The sequence below is a fragment of the Phascolarctos cinereus genome, unplaced genomic scaffold (genome assembly GCF_003287225.1).
Source record: "Phascolarctos cinereus isolate Bilbo 61053 unplaced genomic scaffold, phaCin_HiC Scaffold_1;HRSCAF=81, whole genome shotgun sequence".
NCBI lineage: Eukaryota > Metazoa > Chordata > Mammalia > Diprotodontia > Phascolarctidae > Phascolarctos > Phascolarctos cinereus.
The window spans coordinates 45,569,981-45,586,901 of NW_027555514.1; the positions used below are offsets into that span (position 1 = coordinate 45,569,981).

The following is a 16,921-nucleotide window of genomic DNA, read 5'->3' on the forward strand; positions in this document are numbered from 1 at the left end:
CAGCCTGAGAAATTAAGTGACTTGTCCATGACCCCATGGCTAATAAATGTCCATGGTAGAATTCAGACTCAGGTTTTCCAGTCTCCAAATCTAACGCTCTTCCCAGTAGAAGTCTTGAGGTTTCCCAAGATCTCTCCCTATCTTGATCTTCAAACAACTTCATTCATCTTAAAATGTAGACTTCAGAATGTGTTCCCTACTGTTTGCCTAGCATGCTTCGAAAAGCTAACTCTGGGCACCCAGTCACTGGCTCTGGCTCTGCAAAGGAATTTTCCTTTTTGAAACAGAAACTGCTTCAGGTCTTAATTTCTTGTCATAAAATTTTAATTCTTTTGAAATGAAACTGAACTCTAGATAATGAAAGGTCACTAATTCATTTTATTAACAGTTCTATGTTCTTCCCACTTAAGGAAAAAAAAATCTGTTTAATCCTCAAAGGAGGTTTTTGTGAAATAGAACCTAGCATTAAACTGGGAATAAGACAAATCTTTTAAAATACATAATTTTCAGGAAAGCAAAAGCTGCAATGTGTTATACAGACCTTTCCTTTGGAGAAAAAAAAGAAACTAAACTGCAGAGGAGGGTCAGTGACCAGGGTTTATAAAGGAAATTCAGTATTATGAAACTTTTAACTACTATTAAAAGGCCACCGTGAGGCCCTGTTGTAATAGAAATTTTAAACAAGAAGAAAAAGTTTCGTTTTAAAAATTAACACCATAAATAAATGGCTTCATTGTATAACCCAATGCCTGACCATTCTATCTACCACTAAAATGACAATTATCATAATTACCATCATCATCATCATCATCATCATCATTAGCTGTAGTGGAAGCAGTCAGAAAGGTTTCAGGAGTCAGGAATCTAGCTAGTGAGACACTTATTAGCTATAAAACCCTAAACAAGTAACTTAACCTTTATCTACCTCAGTTTCCTCATCTGTAAAATGGGGATAACAACAGCTTCTACCTCACAGTGTTGCTGTGAGGATTGAATGAAATAATATTTGTGAATCAATTTGCAAACTTTAAAGAGCTATATGCAGATCTATTTATGTAGGATTACTACTACTACTACTACTACTACTACTACTACTACTACTACTACTACTACTACTACTAATTTACATGTATATAGCGCTTTAAAGTTTGCAAAGCATTTCCTGTACAACCATCCCAGGAATTATATAGTACAGATATGACCTACATTTTCAAGGGTCAAAGATCACAGATTTAGAATCAGAAGGGACCTTAGGATGACTTTTGAGAGACTTGCCTGGGATCACATGTCTAGTAAGTATCTGAGGCACAATTAAAACCCAGTTCTCTTGACTCTGAGCCTCGCTCTGTACTCTACCACACTGCCTCTGTGTGGATACCACTATTTTGATGCATGGTAATGAAGTTCTCATAATTGAATCGACCACCTCTGATACACACTGACTAATGAGTGGCAAGTCATTTAATCTATCAATTCTCTAAGCAACTCTGTGAGGCTAAGTGACCAAGAAGGTGCCAACCAGCATCAGAAGAGGGAGTTTGCTCACGAAGGAGTTCCCTTATAACTGCAATTACTGGTCCAATCCCTTTCCTCCTAACAAGTACCATCCTAATGACAATGGAATGATGGTGAGATAGAGAAAATATGCAACAATCGTTTACCTAGTCCAGAAGGGAATGGAACAGAACAAGAGGGTGGGAGCCTGAGCTGATTCTAGACTTTATTGTGGGATTTCATAACTTCGTATCATGGACCCCCTTTGGCAGTCCAGTGAATCCTATGTACCCTTTCTCAGAGTAATGTTTTTAAATACATAAAATACATAAGGTTACACAGGAAACCAAAGGCAAGTGAAACTAAACTGTGAATGACTTAGCTCTTCGCAGCAATACAATGATCCAAGACAATTACAAAGGGCTCACCTCCAGAGAAAGAACTGATGCAATCTGAATACAGATTGAAGCATACTAATTTTTTTTTAACTTTCTTTATTGTTCTTGGGGTTTTTTGGTCCTCATTTTCTTTTGCAACATGGCTAATATGGAAATGTTTGGCATGACTGCATGGTATAATCTGTATCAAATTTCTTGCCTTCTTAAGGAGTAGCAAGGAGACAGAAGGAGAGAATTTGAAACTCAAAATTTCAAAAAATGAATGTTAAAAATTCTTGTTTACATAAAATTGAGAAAAAATAAAGTAAAATTAAATGTAAAAAAAAAAGAATTAAGCACCTTGACTTCATTAAGCACTATCATCTTATGTTACGTGAAGTTAAAACACAAAAACCGTGTTGGGTTGTAGACCTGCCCATTTAAGATGGGATCCTCTAGAATCCTTTCTCCAATCTTTAAACATTTATTTAAACTGGAAAAGTGTCATAGTGAGGCAGAGCTGTCATATATACTTGAGTTGGTCCTCACCTATGCTTTCCTTCTTCAGATCTGGGTTCTTTGTGGGCCAACTTCAGACATTGTCCCAAATGTTTTCTCTTCACTTGCTGATGCTCTAATTATTCACAGTCACTCTGTAGGGGTGTGGAAGAGCTCCCAGTAGGTAGGTCCTGAGCAAGGTGTGAATGTGGCTTTGTTTGTGGGTGTGTGGCAACAGTAACAGCTAGGAATGATGGAAACAGATCCACTGAATAAATGATTAATTTTCTCCCCCATTTAACACACAAAAAGCTGAGGAGTTTAAACATTAATATAGTCTGTGAGCTTTAGCTCAGACCGCCAGGAAAGTGAACTGGGTAAGAAAACAAAAAACATGCTCTATTTATCCATCCTCTGTCTGCTTTGAGGCCCAGGGGTCCTTGACACACTTTGAGATCAGCACATCCTGACAATCTGTGCTCCCAAAAGCAGATACATTAGACCTGACCTTAACTACCCATCCAAACACCATCAGCAGGACAAGAAAGCTCTGGAATTCATCCAGGCCACTAACTAGTTTCTGACAAGCAAAGATCATATGGCCTCTGGGTATTTAATCACTGCCTTACAACTTACATTTGAAAGAGAGAGAAATAAGAAATTAGTAACTATTTCTGTTCCCATTTTTTTGTTGTTGTTGTTTAAAATGAGGCTTATAGGGAGGACATAGACCTGTGGACCTACTATAAATTAGGCATTTTTTTCAGAGTCAGCTTCTTGTATTTATATCTATTTTCCCAAATGTTTTCCTCTGAAATTATATAAATAGGATATCACAACTGATTATCTAAAATTCTGAGCATGACAGGAGGCTGACAAGAAAAAATCCTATAGAACTTTACCTCCTGCCAAAAGTGAGAAAAAAGGTTTAAGGTAAGCACTGGATCTGTGATTTCAATGGTGAGGGCAATTCTGAGAAAAAAAAATCTAAACAATGTGAATCCATACCTTCTCTGCAATTTATTATCTTATGTCATAGGATGGTATAGTTATATGTTATAGTCATAGATGTTATAATCATAGGATTTATTGTTATAGTCATAGGACTTATAGTTATATGTTATAGTCATAGGAGTTATATGTTATGGTCATAGGATGCTGCCTAGAACACCAAGAGGTTGATGACTTGTCCAGGGACACAGAACCAGTGTGTCTCAGCAGCAGATCTTGGGGTGAGGTGAAGGAGAATAAGCTTACTTGGTTGACTGACAAGGATATATTAATCACCTCCCATGCAGCAGCTACTCTATTAAACTCTTTACAAATATCTCATTTGATCCTCGCAACAACCCTAGAAGGTAGAAGCTATTATTATCCACTTCATCATATACTATCCCCATTTTACAGTTGAAGAAAGGCAAAAATTAAGTGACCTACCCAGGGTCACACACCTAGTATGTGTCAGAGGCTGGATTTGAACTCAGGTCTTCTTGTCTCCTGGCCCAGTACTCTGAGCACTATGGCACCTTGCTGCCTCTTAGGATCTTGAACCCATAGCTTCTTGGTTTATGATACATCATCTCTACAAGTGATGGATGAAGAAACATAGTTGTTAAGGAAGTTGTTAAGGAAGAACTCTACAAGAGGCAGAGGGATTAAGATGGTTTATGTGAATCACAAGACCTATGTTCAAATCCTGGTTCTATTACTTAGTACTCTAGGCAAGTCATTTAAACTTTCTGGGTCTCACCTTCATCAGCTGGCTGAAGAGGAGACTGGACTAGATCATTTGACAGGTCCCCATTTCTACAGAGAGATTCAGATCCTACGTCACTTACGCTCTCTGAATGTCAGTTTCCTTTTCTGTCAGATGAGTGGATTGGACTATGATCCTTAAACAACAAAACTCCCTGCCCTGCCCTCCTCCCCCACCAACACCAACATGGTGCACAAAGACCTCAATGAGCATGAGTGGCATGAGATGCCGAAGTGTTGTTATCCCCATGACTCACCAGGAGGCTCTTGTGTTTGACTTGGCACCAGGCCTGGCCAGCTACTGAATCATGCAGGAAACAGTTGGGACTCCACAGAGGTAAGACAAGGATTGAACACAAGAACTCAGAAATTCTCTAGAATGGCCCTGGCCTAGAAAACTGCCTCAAGTCCTACTCCACCTACCAGCCTCCTGCTTATTTATGTTTTTATTCCTACCATAAAGCATGTGACAGCAATCAGGAAATGCTTGCTGCTATACGGACTAGCATCACCATCAATAGAGAGAGCAGACATCTTCTCTGTGGCCGTATTCTCATTGTCTTTGAAGAGTCCACATTCCAGTAAGAGGAAGGCAGCTGAGTGAAGGGGCTTCCCTGCCTAGGGCATAATGTACAATAACGAATTACTTTGGTATGGAAAAGAATTAAATTTGTTCACTTATCCAGAGAACAAGGAGAAAAGAAAGAATTTTCTGCAGATAATAAATCACATAACTGTAGAAGTGGACTTAATTGGTGATTTTATTCTAATGAAGTATCATAGGATAATAGATTTATAACTGGAAGTGACTTCCATGGTCATCTATTTACCCCCCTCATTTTGCCAAAGAAGAAAGCCCAGAGAAATCAAGTGATTTACCCAAGGTCACAAAGACCTTAAATGACTTAGCACGGAACCTGACATATAGTAGGCACTTAATAAATCATTACTGATTAATTAACAGAACACAGGTTTTGATCTAGGGTCCTCTACTCCAAATCTGGCACTGTCCTACTGTAAGACACTGTTGCCCTTGCTTATAGGTCCTCACTGATTTCTCTTTGGAACCTCCCACTCATATCAGAGACTCTCAATTCTCTTAAAGAAACTTCTCTAGTAGAGAATAGAAGAGTAGACGAGGTTACACAGAAAGAAAAAGCTAAGGAAGACTTTCAATGCCTTTGTAACAGTCAGAGACTCACAGTAGATATTCACCAACATTCCTAGGCCTGTGAGCCATAAGTATGATCCAAGGAGACTGGGATGACTGAGTCAGTAAAACGGCATAGGCTGCTTTGTCCCTTAGAGGTCTTATCAACAGAAGCTTAAAGCAACTCCTTTAACAAGGAGTTAAAAAGGGAAAAGCACTAAAAGTGTTACAGGGGGAGAGAAAACAGACACTTTCCTGAAACAGTCTGGCAATAAGTCTAACAGTTCCTGACCTAATGTTTCCTGGTGCTGAACCGTGGTCATAGGAGAGACAATATCAAAGGCTGCAAGAAATCCTCTCTCTGGGCAGATTTTAAACATCACTGTGAAGTAGCCCAGTCATAGAAGCAAAAGATCATAGACCTACAGCTGGTAGGGGCCAGAGAGGCCATCTAGTCTGACTTCATCTCACAGATGAAGAAACTGAGGCCCAGAAATGTTAAATTATTTGCTGAAAGTCACCCAGGGAGTATTAGAGCAAGAATTTGACCCCAGGTTCTCTGACGCAAGAGACAATTCCTTTTTCTACAGTTTAGCCCAATGTCTCAGGGAAGTTTTGGAAGCACCACAGCAAACCACAAGATCCTGTTCCCATTTCTATTTCAAAATGAAGGGATGGGCATAAATCGATTCAAATGACAGGGTGATCTCCACACTCACTCTACCATACTTGTGTGCTCAGTCTAGACTGCCCTTAAAATATTTAGCTGTAAGTGGGATGTCTGTTTGCATTGAATGATGTCACAAATAGGCAGCATGGTACAGTACAAGGAGTACTAGGCTTGGAGTCAGCAGAAACCTGGATTCTAATCACATCTCCGACACCAGCTGTATGAACATAGATGAAGCCCTTACTTTCTCCGAAACTCAGGTGCTGGTAACACCACAGAGGAGTAGTAACGGGTAGGGTGGTGGATTTGGAATTATGAAGACCTGATTTCATATCCCACCCCTGACATTTCCTAGATGGATGGCCCTGGACAACTCACTTAACCTCCAAGAGCATCAGACAGCTCATTAAGACTACAAATTGTGATCAGCTGACGCCAGAGGGAGTTTCCATCCTGAGGAAATCACAGGTTCCTGGTGTACTGATACAGACACTCATCTCATGGGGTTGTCCTGAGTAGCACATGAGGCAATAGATGCAAAGTGCTTGCAAACCTCCAAGTGCTATATAAATATCAGTTGTTATTATTTTAGCAGGTCTATAATTGTCTTTTTTTTCTTTCTTTCTTTTTTTTTTTAGTGAGGCAATCAGGGTTAAGTGACTTGCCCAAGGTCACACACCTAGTGCAGGTCAAGTGATTGGTCTGAGGCCGGATTTGAACTCAGGTCCTCCTGACTTCAGGGCCGGTGCTCTATCCACTGTACCACCCAGCTGCCCCCTATAATTGTCTTTTCCTGCTGAGCACAACTACCTTGCTTTTCCTATGACAGGGTTATGCACTTTTGGAATATGAAACAAATATTGATTGAATTGTATTTGCAGAAAAGTTTCCCAATGTCCTAGACAGCATCTCCAGCACTCCCATTGCATTTGTAGTCCTGGGCCCTTCCTCCTCATGCAGTCCTGTGATAGTCTGAAATGTGTGCTTGTTGGCTGCTAGGACCAGACAGGAGGCAAATGGTTCAATGCAACGTGTGATTCATGCTGTGCAAACAATTTAAAAGCAGACACCCTGACAATGGCAGGCCAACAGCAGCATTTTGCCTTTGAAGAAGACATACTTTGATGCATGCATAAGGGTAAGCATCCAGGTATACTTCAGCATTAGCACCATCATGTTTATGCCAAGTAGATACTCCACTAAGCAGGCCAGGTAATTGTACTGTCAAAGACCATTAAGTCAAGGGTAAAAGCTTCTGCCACCTACAGAAAGCTGTGGGTTGTAGAAAGAAAATAGTCTGTTGTCCCTCAGGGCAGTCTGGCTCTACTCTACATCTACCATCAATTTCTGATACAACTCTGTACTTCTTCCTACTATAGCTATATCATATGACTGCAAAAATAGAAATAATGATCATTTATATTATTGATGAATTTTGGTGGTAGCAATACACTGGAATAAAAGATGGAGGCCATCAAAAAGGAGGATTTCTTGGTAGCACACATGCACACATACACACACCCCTTCAATGAGGGTGAAATGAAGCTTGATCCAACTATAATACCAATGAATTATTTGCTAAAAAATTAATTCCTTAAAACTCTAATATCAGATCTACCTTTTGTCTTGAATCTAAAATAACAGACTTGAACTCCTGAAATTATTTAATAGAACTTGAAAAACTACCAAATGTGGGCCATATGTTTCTTAAAGAATCAGGGTGGCTCCAAGAGAAATTTATCCATTCTCTGTGTAATTGAGAGAGACTTGCATACACCTTTTATACCAACCACAAGAGCATAGAATTTGGATCTGAAAACCAAGACTAGCTGCTAATAATATGGGCACCACACATACATGCACATATCTACATAGTCGATATATTTCAGTATATCTAAGGCTGTATGATCTCATCTATGTAGGTACTCCCTCCAATGATGCCAATTCCAATCTCTCTGATGGTATTGATTATGCTGCTTCTCCTGAGTAATTCTTCTTTAGTAATATGTTGTAGCCTCCTTAAACCCGCCACACACATCTCCACTGCCTTTTGGGTGATCCATACCTAGAACACATAGCATTCTATGTACGTGGTTAGTGGCCTATCAAACAGCTTCTGTGGAGTATTATCTGCATATCAACTTAACTGATTTAGCTAACAAGCTCTGTCAGGCAATGAACGTATCTCTAATAGCTGTCTCTTGTACAGTACCTCTCTCCAACCCACCAGCTACCATACTCAACAGATCCTACTGTGTGACAATGTAGCTCACAGATATTCAACTCATATTAATTGAATGGCTTCTAACTGTCTCCTATTTTCTCTAACTGCCTATACTATATCTCTACTGTTCAGATCTCAAGTTCTTACAAGCCTAACTTGCTAATTACAAAGAAGAAAGATTGGTAAAATTTTCTTCATACCTCCAAGACACTAGTTTCCCTATCTCTTAATAAAAAAAAGTAATTTCTTCAACAAATTAACATATCATAATGTTGAAATAAAACCATAATTTACCTTCGTTATAATATATAATAGCATTGTCACCCAAGGGCTCTGTCTGAACGAGACTGATTTTCCAAAGGAACTGTCAATGCTCAGGGAAAGCTGTGAAATTCCAGTCAATCTTGCCAAAATGCTTCCATTACTACCAAAGAATCTTCTATATCTCACCAATATTCCTTGAAGCATGAAGGGAAATTTCCTGAGGAAAGAACAAAGCCTAGATTGCTACCCAGCACTGTCTTTCCCCCAGGATGGTAACCCACATCTTACACGCTGTCCTGGGGCTAATTCTATGCTACTAATGAGCAAGTGCATTCAGCTCAAGTGCAAGGCTTTCTTCCCCAGGGTATTGCCGCTCTGGTTATTGAAATTTGCCCACCTTGTTTATATTACATAGGGATAAAGAGTACGAAAGTGACATGAATAAAGAGCAAAGCCAGGAAATCACATGCTTAATTTTCACATTTGAAGGCTGGTGAGTCGTTGCTGTCTTAAAATAAAATCCATTTCCTTTTTTATAGTCACCAGAATTTGAATAACAATGGCCATTTTACAATAGAAAATGAAATGCTAACAAAACAAGTAGGTGTGTATGCACATGTATGTATGTACATACTTTGGGAGGTAGAGGGTAGAGAAGTAGAATGCATTAAAGTGTAGGGGAAAGAGTATTGGATTCCAAACCAGAGTCAAAATCCAGCTCTGCTGCTTTCTACCTATGTGACCTTGAGCAAGTCACTTCTTCTCTGGGTTTCAATTTTCTCATCAGTAAAATGAGGGAGTTGGGAGAAGTTAGACTAGATGGACCCAAAAGTCCTTTCCAGCTCTAAATCTAAATTGTGATCTGCTAATGCCAGATAATCCTATTATCTATGCTTCATAACTAGTCTTTAATGCCAACAGAATATTGCTAATTTGATCATGATAAATGTAATAATGCCCCTTGTTCAGAGAAAGAGGGTATTGATTGTCTCCAATTTATCTTCTCTACCTTGTTTGTATGCATATAGTTGTTTTCATGGTGTCTCCCCATTAGACTATGGCCATTTTGAGAGTAGGTACTGGCTTTAGCCTTTTTTGCTATCTCTAGCACTTAGCACAGTGCCAACCACATTTTTGTTGCTGAGTTGTTTCAGTCATGTCTGACTCTTCATTACCTCATTTGGAGTTTTCTTGGAAAAGATACTAGAATGGTTTGTCATTTCCTTCTCCAGCTCATTTTATAGATGAGGAAACAGAGACAAACAAGGTTAAATGACTTGTCCAGGGTCACACAGCTATTAAATGTCTGAGGTCGGATTTCAACTCGCAAAGATGAGTCTTCCTGATTCCAAGCACAGTACACTATCTACAGCACTATACGGCTGCCCATAGTATGTCACATAGTATGCACTTAAGAAGTGATTATTGGCTGACCATTGACAATTGTTGGATTATATATGCATAATCAAAATAGGCTGCTACCTACCCAGAGCAATACGAGGGTTGCGAAAGATCAATGTGACACAAAATATCTTTACCAGAATATTTTCATGGAAGTCCACTCCACTCCCATCTTTCCTGAAATTTCCATTAATAGGGTGGATTTGGTTTGGCAGAAGCATATTTAAATATCTATCTATCCATCTATCCATCCATCTATCCATCTATCCATCTGTCCATCTATCTATATGTGTGTGTATGTGTGTATGATATGTGTGTAGATAGCTATCTATCTATCTATATATCTATATCTATATCTATATCTATATCTATATCTATATCTATATCTATATCTATATCTATATCTATATATGTATGTATATATGTATGTATATAGATGTATATGACCTGAGATTCAGAAGGAAACCTTAGGTCCTCTTCCATTAGCAAGGATTAGTATATCTAATTAGGTAGACATTTTGGAAAATACTCATCAGCAATGGTGATTAAAAGCCATCAGATAATTACAACACCCAAGCACATCAGTCATGGATAGTCAGTCAAAAAAAAAAAAACCTTCCCTAAGTCTTTAGAGCATTTTTGGAAGGAAAGGGACATTCCTGCCAAGGAGGATCTCATCTAATATCTGCTGTAGAAAAGTTATGGCTAACACTATGTATATAGTTCCACTCAGCAATGCCAAATGAACACACATTTATGGGATGCCAATCTGTTGCAGTGCAAAAGAGCAATCATGCCTCTATTCAATAAATTCCAATAGCTCCCTATAGCATCTGAGAGAAAATACAAAGTATTATGTCGGACATTTAAAGCTTTTCTCAACATGGTCCCAATCCACCTTTCCATCAGTATTACATGTTACTTCCCTTCTCCCACTTTTTGGTCAACCTGAACTGGCCTTGTTGTTGACTCTCACACATGACCCTCCATCTCCTACACCTGAGACTCTGTGCTAGCAGCCTTTTCTTCCTGGAATGCACTCCTCCTCACTTCTACCTCCTTGGATCCCTCATTTTCTCCAAAACTCTGCACAAACTCCACCTTCTATGTGAAATCTCCTCTGATTCCTCATAATAACTAATGCTTTCCCCCCACCCCATCTCAAACTTACTTCACATTTATCTTCTACATGTTTTGCATATACATATGTACCAGTTGTTTCTTCAATAGGCAATGTGCTCCTTGAGGACAGGAATTATCTATTTATTGTTATTATTATTTTTTGGTATCCTCAATAGGCACAGTGCATATAGTAGGTGCTTTATAAATATTTGTTGATTGATTGATTGACTGATGGGGATTGAACCCACAATCCTGGCAGTAAGTAAGAAGCCACTGTTTTTGTAAGATTAATTTAATGTTCCAACTGATCTAACCAGCCACAAATCCCTTTGATATTTAATAGGATCATAGGCTGAAAGCCAGAAGAGGTGCTCGACTCTTGCAACTGGTATAAGCCACTCATTTTGTCGATGAAGAAATAAATACTCAGGGAAGTTACACAGAACTCATTAAAGTTATTAAAGAGTGGATCACAGGATGTCTGAGGTGGGAGACACTTCTTAGAACAACCTCTGAGTAATCTCTTCTATAACAGACAGGCTATATAGCCATCCAGTGTTTACTTGGACACCTCTCATTAATGAGAGAGAAGCCAGCTTTCATCACCAGTAGCCAGTTTTCCTTTGGGATAGCTCCACTAATCAAGAAAGGTGAGTGTTTTTCCTCCCTCATGTCAAGCTGAAATTTTGCCTTGGTGTAAATTCTATGCAGTGCTCCTAATTATATACAAATGGATTGTGACAATACATATTTCATTATTTTTCATGTTAATGAATGAGCCACTCTCATTATATCCTTTATGTCACTGCCTACAACTTGATGACATACAATTTAATCATAAAATTCCTTCTTATTTGTTTTGTTTTATTTTGGGGTGGGTGAATAAATTGGTGTACAAGTCATATACAGGTAAAATTATCTCACATAAAAGAGGCAAGGAAAAGCCTTTACAATGGAGGGAAAGAGGAAGGAGGTGAGAGGGAATGAGTGAACCTTACTGTGGATGGATTTGGCTTAAGGAGCAAATAACATACACACTCAGTTGGGTATGGAAATCTATCTTACCCTTCAGGAAAGTAGGAGGGAAAAGGAGAAGAGAGGGAGGGTAATGATAGAAGGGAGGGCAGAGTGGGGGAGGGGGTAATCAGAAGTAAACACTATTGAGGAGGGAAAGGGTCAAAGGAATCAAATAAACGGTGGGGGGTGGGACAGGATGGAGGGAAATATAGTTAGTCTTTTACAACATGACTATTATGGAAGTGTTTTGCATGACTACACACATATAACTTATGTTCAATTGCTTTCCTTCTCAATGAGGGTGGGTGGGGAGTGAGGAAGGGAGAGAATTTGGAACTCAAAGTTTTAAAAATGAGTGTTAAAAATTATTTTTACATGCAACTGGGAAATAAGATACACAGGCAATAGGGTATAGAAATCTATCTTACCCTACAGTAAAATAGAAGGGGAAGGGGATAAGAAAAGAGGGGGTAATAGAAGGGAGGACAGATTAGGGGGAAGGGGTAATCAAAATGATTGTCGTTCTGGGATGGGGTGAGGGGAGAAATGGGGAGAAAATTTGGAATTCAAAATCTTCTGGAAGTGAATGTTGACAACTAAAAATACTTTTTTAAAAAATAGTTATATACAAGTAGAAAAGATGGCTGTTCACCCCTGGAAAGTTCTGACAGTTGCCTATGTAACGTGTAAATGTAACATGGTACAATAAAAAGAAAAGTAAATGATTGTTTCCAAAGTATAGATTGTTGGGATGTTTTTTTTTCTTTTTTCCAAATCCTAATTCTCTGGACCAAGTGCTGAAGCAATAGTTCCCATTGTCTTGAAGGACATTCCCACCTTCCCAAATTTTATCCTGAAGCCCGGTATGAAATTGCATACTTGAATACTTCTGATTCAGAATCCACCTTTTCTTCAATATCCTGATTTCCTCAGCCTACATTATCCTAATAGCTCTCCCAGTGTTCTATTCTACAGTGACAGAGAGACTTATTGATCACTGCTTTCATGTGGGAATAGTCCAATCCCAGAACCACAGAGCCTCCCATGAAGAAGAAACTGCAACTCTGTCTATGAGACAGGACCTGTTTTGATCACTGCCGGTCACCCACAGTATCCCACAAAGGTCAGACCCACATGTCACTCCTCTGTTCCTCATTTGTCAATGACTTCTATGACTGAGGGGAAATTAAATAAGTATTCAAACTTTCCTTAGTAATAGCTTGCACATATGTTGCATATACATGATCTGTATGCTCATAAAGCAGTGAAATGCAGGGGGGTTGGGAGGGAACCGGAAATATGCTGTATTCTCACCATGAATTTCTATTGTTAGGGGCTCACCACCCACATATGCAGGGACAGGTGCCATGTGAGGTCCTAAGATGGAAAATAATTTGATTCTTAGGTAAGAACTGGGAAATAATTAATGGTGATGATGATGGTGATGGTGATGACGCTATTGTTGTTCAGTTATGTCCAACTCTTTGTGACCCCATTTTGGGGTTTTCTTGGCAAAGATAGTGGAGTGGTTTGACATTTTTTCTCAGTCCATTTTAGAGATGTGAAAACTGAGGCAAGCAGGCTTAAGTGATTTGCCAACAGTCACACAGCTAATAAGTGTCAGAGGCCAGATTTAGACTCACAAAAAGGAATCTTCCTGAATCTAGGCTCAACACTCTATCGCTGTGCCACCTAGTTGCCTAATAAAAATAGTAGTAATAATAATTAATATAATGAACATTTATAAAACACTTTAAAGGTTTACAGACTGCTTTAAGTAAATGGTCACTCGCCTACTGGCCTGTAGGAGTATCTATCAGCTTAGCTTGGTCAATAATGGGGATGCAAGAGGTGGGCCCACCAATGAATACAGGTTCAGGACATCGAATAGTATGAGACAAGGAGCCATGCAGTAGGACAGGTACAAGAGGGGTCTAGTTGTCCCCCAATTCATAATTCTGGATCCACTTAGTGTAAGTAGAAGATATGCTTTTTAAATTGTCATCAAAGGCTCATCTTACTCATTTTAAAATCCCTCATAGTGGTTTGTATGAAGTAATAATAATTGACTGCCTTAGAGTGATACAAATATACATGAATGCTAAATACTTTTAGAACAATGAAAAGAGCATCAGACAAAACGTTTCCTCTTCTTGGGGCTTGGGCTCTTCATCTGCAAAAAAAAAAGAAAGCAGGGCTCTCTGGTCCCTTCTAGCATTGCGTTTACAATCCTGCAATTGGATTAAATCCTTGAGAGGTAAGGAGCATAATCAGATGTTTGTTGCATGACTGAATGAGTGCCAAGAAGCCGTCTTTTGCCTAGTAAATGGAATTAACTTTTGTGTGTGTGTGTTGTATGTTGTATCATTTCAGTCATGTCCAACTCTCTAAGACCCTATTTTGGAGTTTTCTTGGTGAAGATACTGGAGTGGTTTAACATTTCCTTCTCCAGCTCATTTTACAGAGAAACTGAGGTAAACAGGGTTAAGTGACTTCCCTAAGATCACACAGCTATGTCTGAGGCTAAATTTGAACTCGTCCTTGTTTAATGAAATTAAAAAAAAAAACAGCAACATGCATGTCAATACCCAGACCAATATTTTCTTTGCCTTGTGAAGATGAGATCAAATATTCCAGACAGAGACAAGGCACACCCAGGAGATCCATTTTAGTGACATATTACTAAACAGCCTAGCTCATGTTGAAGATGGAGCTGTCTCTGGCACCCCGTCCTCTCTTAAACAAACCGTGGGTTAGACTTCCCCTCTATTTCCTTAGCAGTTTTCTTTAAGCCAAGTGAGAGAATCACTCCCTCATTGGTATGCAAGAGGTCCAGGCATTCAGACAAGAAAGGTGATACATATCTCATTTCAACTCCAGTGACAATGGCATTTTCATTAACTTTAAAGATTTCCCCACCAAGCACAAGCCATAAATCTACTGTGCCAGGTCTTCAGGAAATCCCCAAACACATACTAAGCATTCAGCCAGTGAGGCAATCAAGACACCAACCTCAGGAATGGGCTATGAACCATGTCTCCCTGCCCCCACTCTTTTTGGTTTACGCACATATTTCAATGTCCAGAAAGATGGGGACAATGTACAAAGACCAGGTGCACAAGATGTCAGTGGAAGGTATCAACACTTGCTCTACAAGACACATGTAAATCAGCCACACCGTCAGGCACATGGTAGGTGCTTGTCCATCGATTCCTAGTCCTACAACATATACCATCATAATAATTATGTATCAGCCCACACACCCAAAAGTAGTGTACACTGGATGAAAATAAGCAACACCGTGTCTGCCTCTCATTCTGCCCTTGTTTCCCTAACCTTCAGTAGGGGATTCTGAAGAAGGGGCAACAAGTAGCAGGCAAGGGTGGAAGAAATAGCCAGAATTGATCCATATCATAGACAGATATATATTAGATATAGATATAGAAGATAAAGAGAAAGAGAGAGAGAGAGAGAGAGAGAGAGAGAGAGAGAGAGAGAGAGAGAGAGAGAGAGAGAGAGAGAGAGATGTTTCCACCTCCAATGTTGGCATGAGACATCGATGAACTATTCCACACAGTTCTTCCTGGATACAGGCCACAGTGAAGACTGGGACTGACATCAGACTTGAAATATGGAGAAGTGGTTGAAGCCAGTAACAACCTCCATATGATTACCAGAAATTGAAAAAAAAATCTTCCCATCCATAGCACTGCTAAGGACCCTGTGCCCTTTCCAGTTCAGATTGGCTCAGGCAGCCAACATAGCAGTTAGGCACTTGCATTTAAGACAAGCTTAGACTACTAAAATTATTTATATATTTTTACAGCTACTGGCTCATAGGCTGTCAGAGCTAGAAGAGAACCTAGAAATCATTTAGATCTTCCTCATTTTTTCAAATGAGAAAACTGAGGCACAGAAAGGAGAAGTGATTCACATTACTATCTAAATATTTAATTTTCATATGTGCTCTTGCTATAACCATAAGTCAAAATGATTTGGACATTAGAGTATATTCACATCCAGATCTAAATTATTAAAATGTTTTAGAATGTATAAATCAAAATACTGAGAAACATTTATAGGGCACATTAAAGCTTACAAAATACTTTGCATATATTATCTCATTAGAAACACACAAGGTTGTTTCTGAGGAAGGTAGCACAGTTCTTATTATTTCCCTTTTATAGATTAAGAAACTGAGAATCAGAGAGATTAATGTTCAAACATAGTCATGTGTCCGAGCACGAAGGCCCCTGTTCCTCTTAGTTTTGAAGCTCTGTCACTTTGCACAGCACATTGTCATTGATCTCACCTTTTAAACCCTATCTTCAGAGAAAATGTCTATTTTCAGTGGCTTACTCAATATCCCATTGGGATAGAAAAGGTCATGAAGTATGTACAATGCTTATAGAGTAGAACTTTTAGTGACTGTTTACTGAAGAGGAAAATAATCCTGTTTCACGAAATCTATTCATCCAAAACCTTTATACTTCCTTCAGAAGATTCCACTGCTAAGACGTCTATGTATTTTTAAGCTGTCAAAATTTAGCCAGAATTGCTGAATAACAACAACTTAGAACAATATTCTTTACGATCATGATATAATTGAAGGAACACTGAGCTAGGAGGCAAGAGATCTGGTTTCTAGTGTTAATTCCAACACCTGCTGTTTGTGTGACCTTGGTGAAGTTACTTAATTTTTCTGGGCCTCAATTTCCTCATCTATAAAATGAAGGTTGGGCTATCTCAAAAGTATCTTCCAGCAATGCTATCCACATTCAGAGAAAGAACTATGGAGCCTGAACGCAGATTGAAGCATACTATTTTTCCTTCTTTTTTTTTTCTCGGTTTTTTTTTCCCTTTGGTTTTAATTCTTCTTTGCAACATGACTAATATGGAAATATGTTTAATATGATTGTACATGTATGGCCTATATCAGATTGCATGCC

The 16,921-nt window shown here is 39.0% G+C and overlaps 1 protein-coding gene across 1 annotated transcript in view; it reads right to left on the reverse strand.

The window, feature by feature from the left end:
• Nucleotides 1–16,921, reverse strand: part of MYRIP (myosin VIIA and Rab interacting protein) — a 431,689-nt gene that overhangs the window by 375,319 nt on the left and 39,449 nt on the right.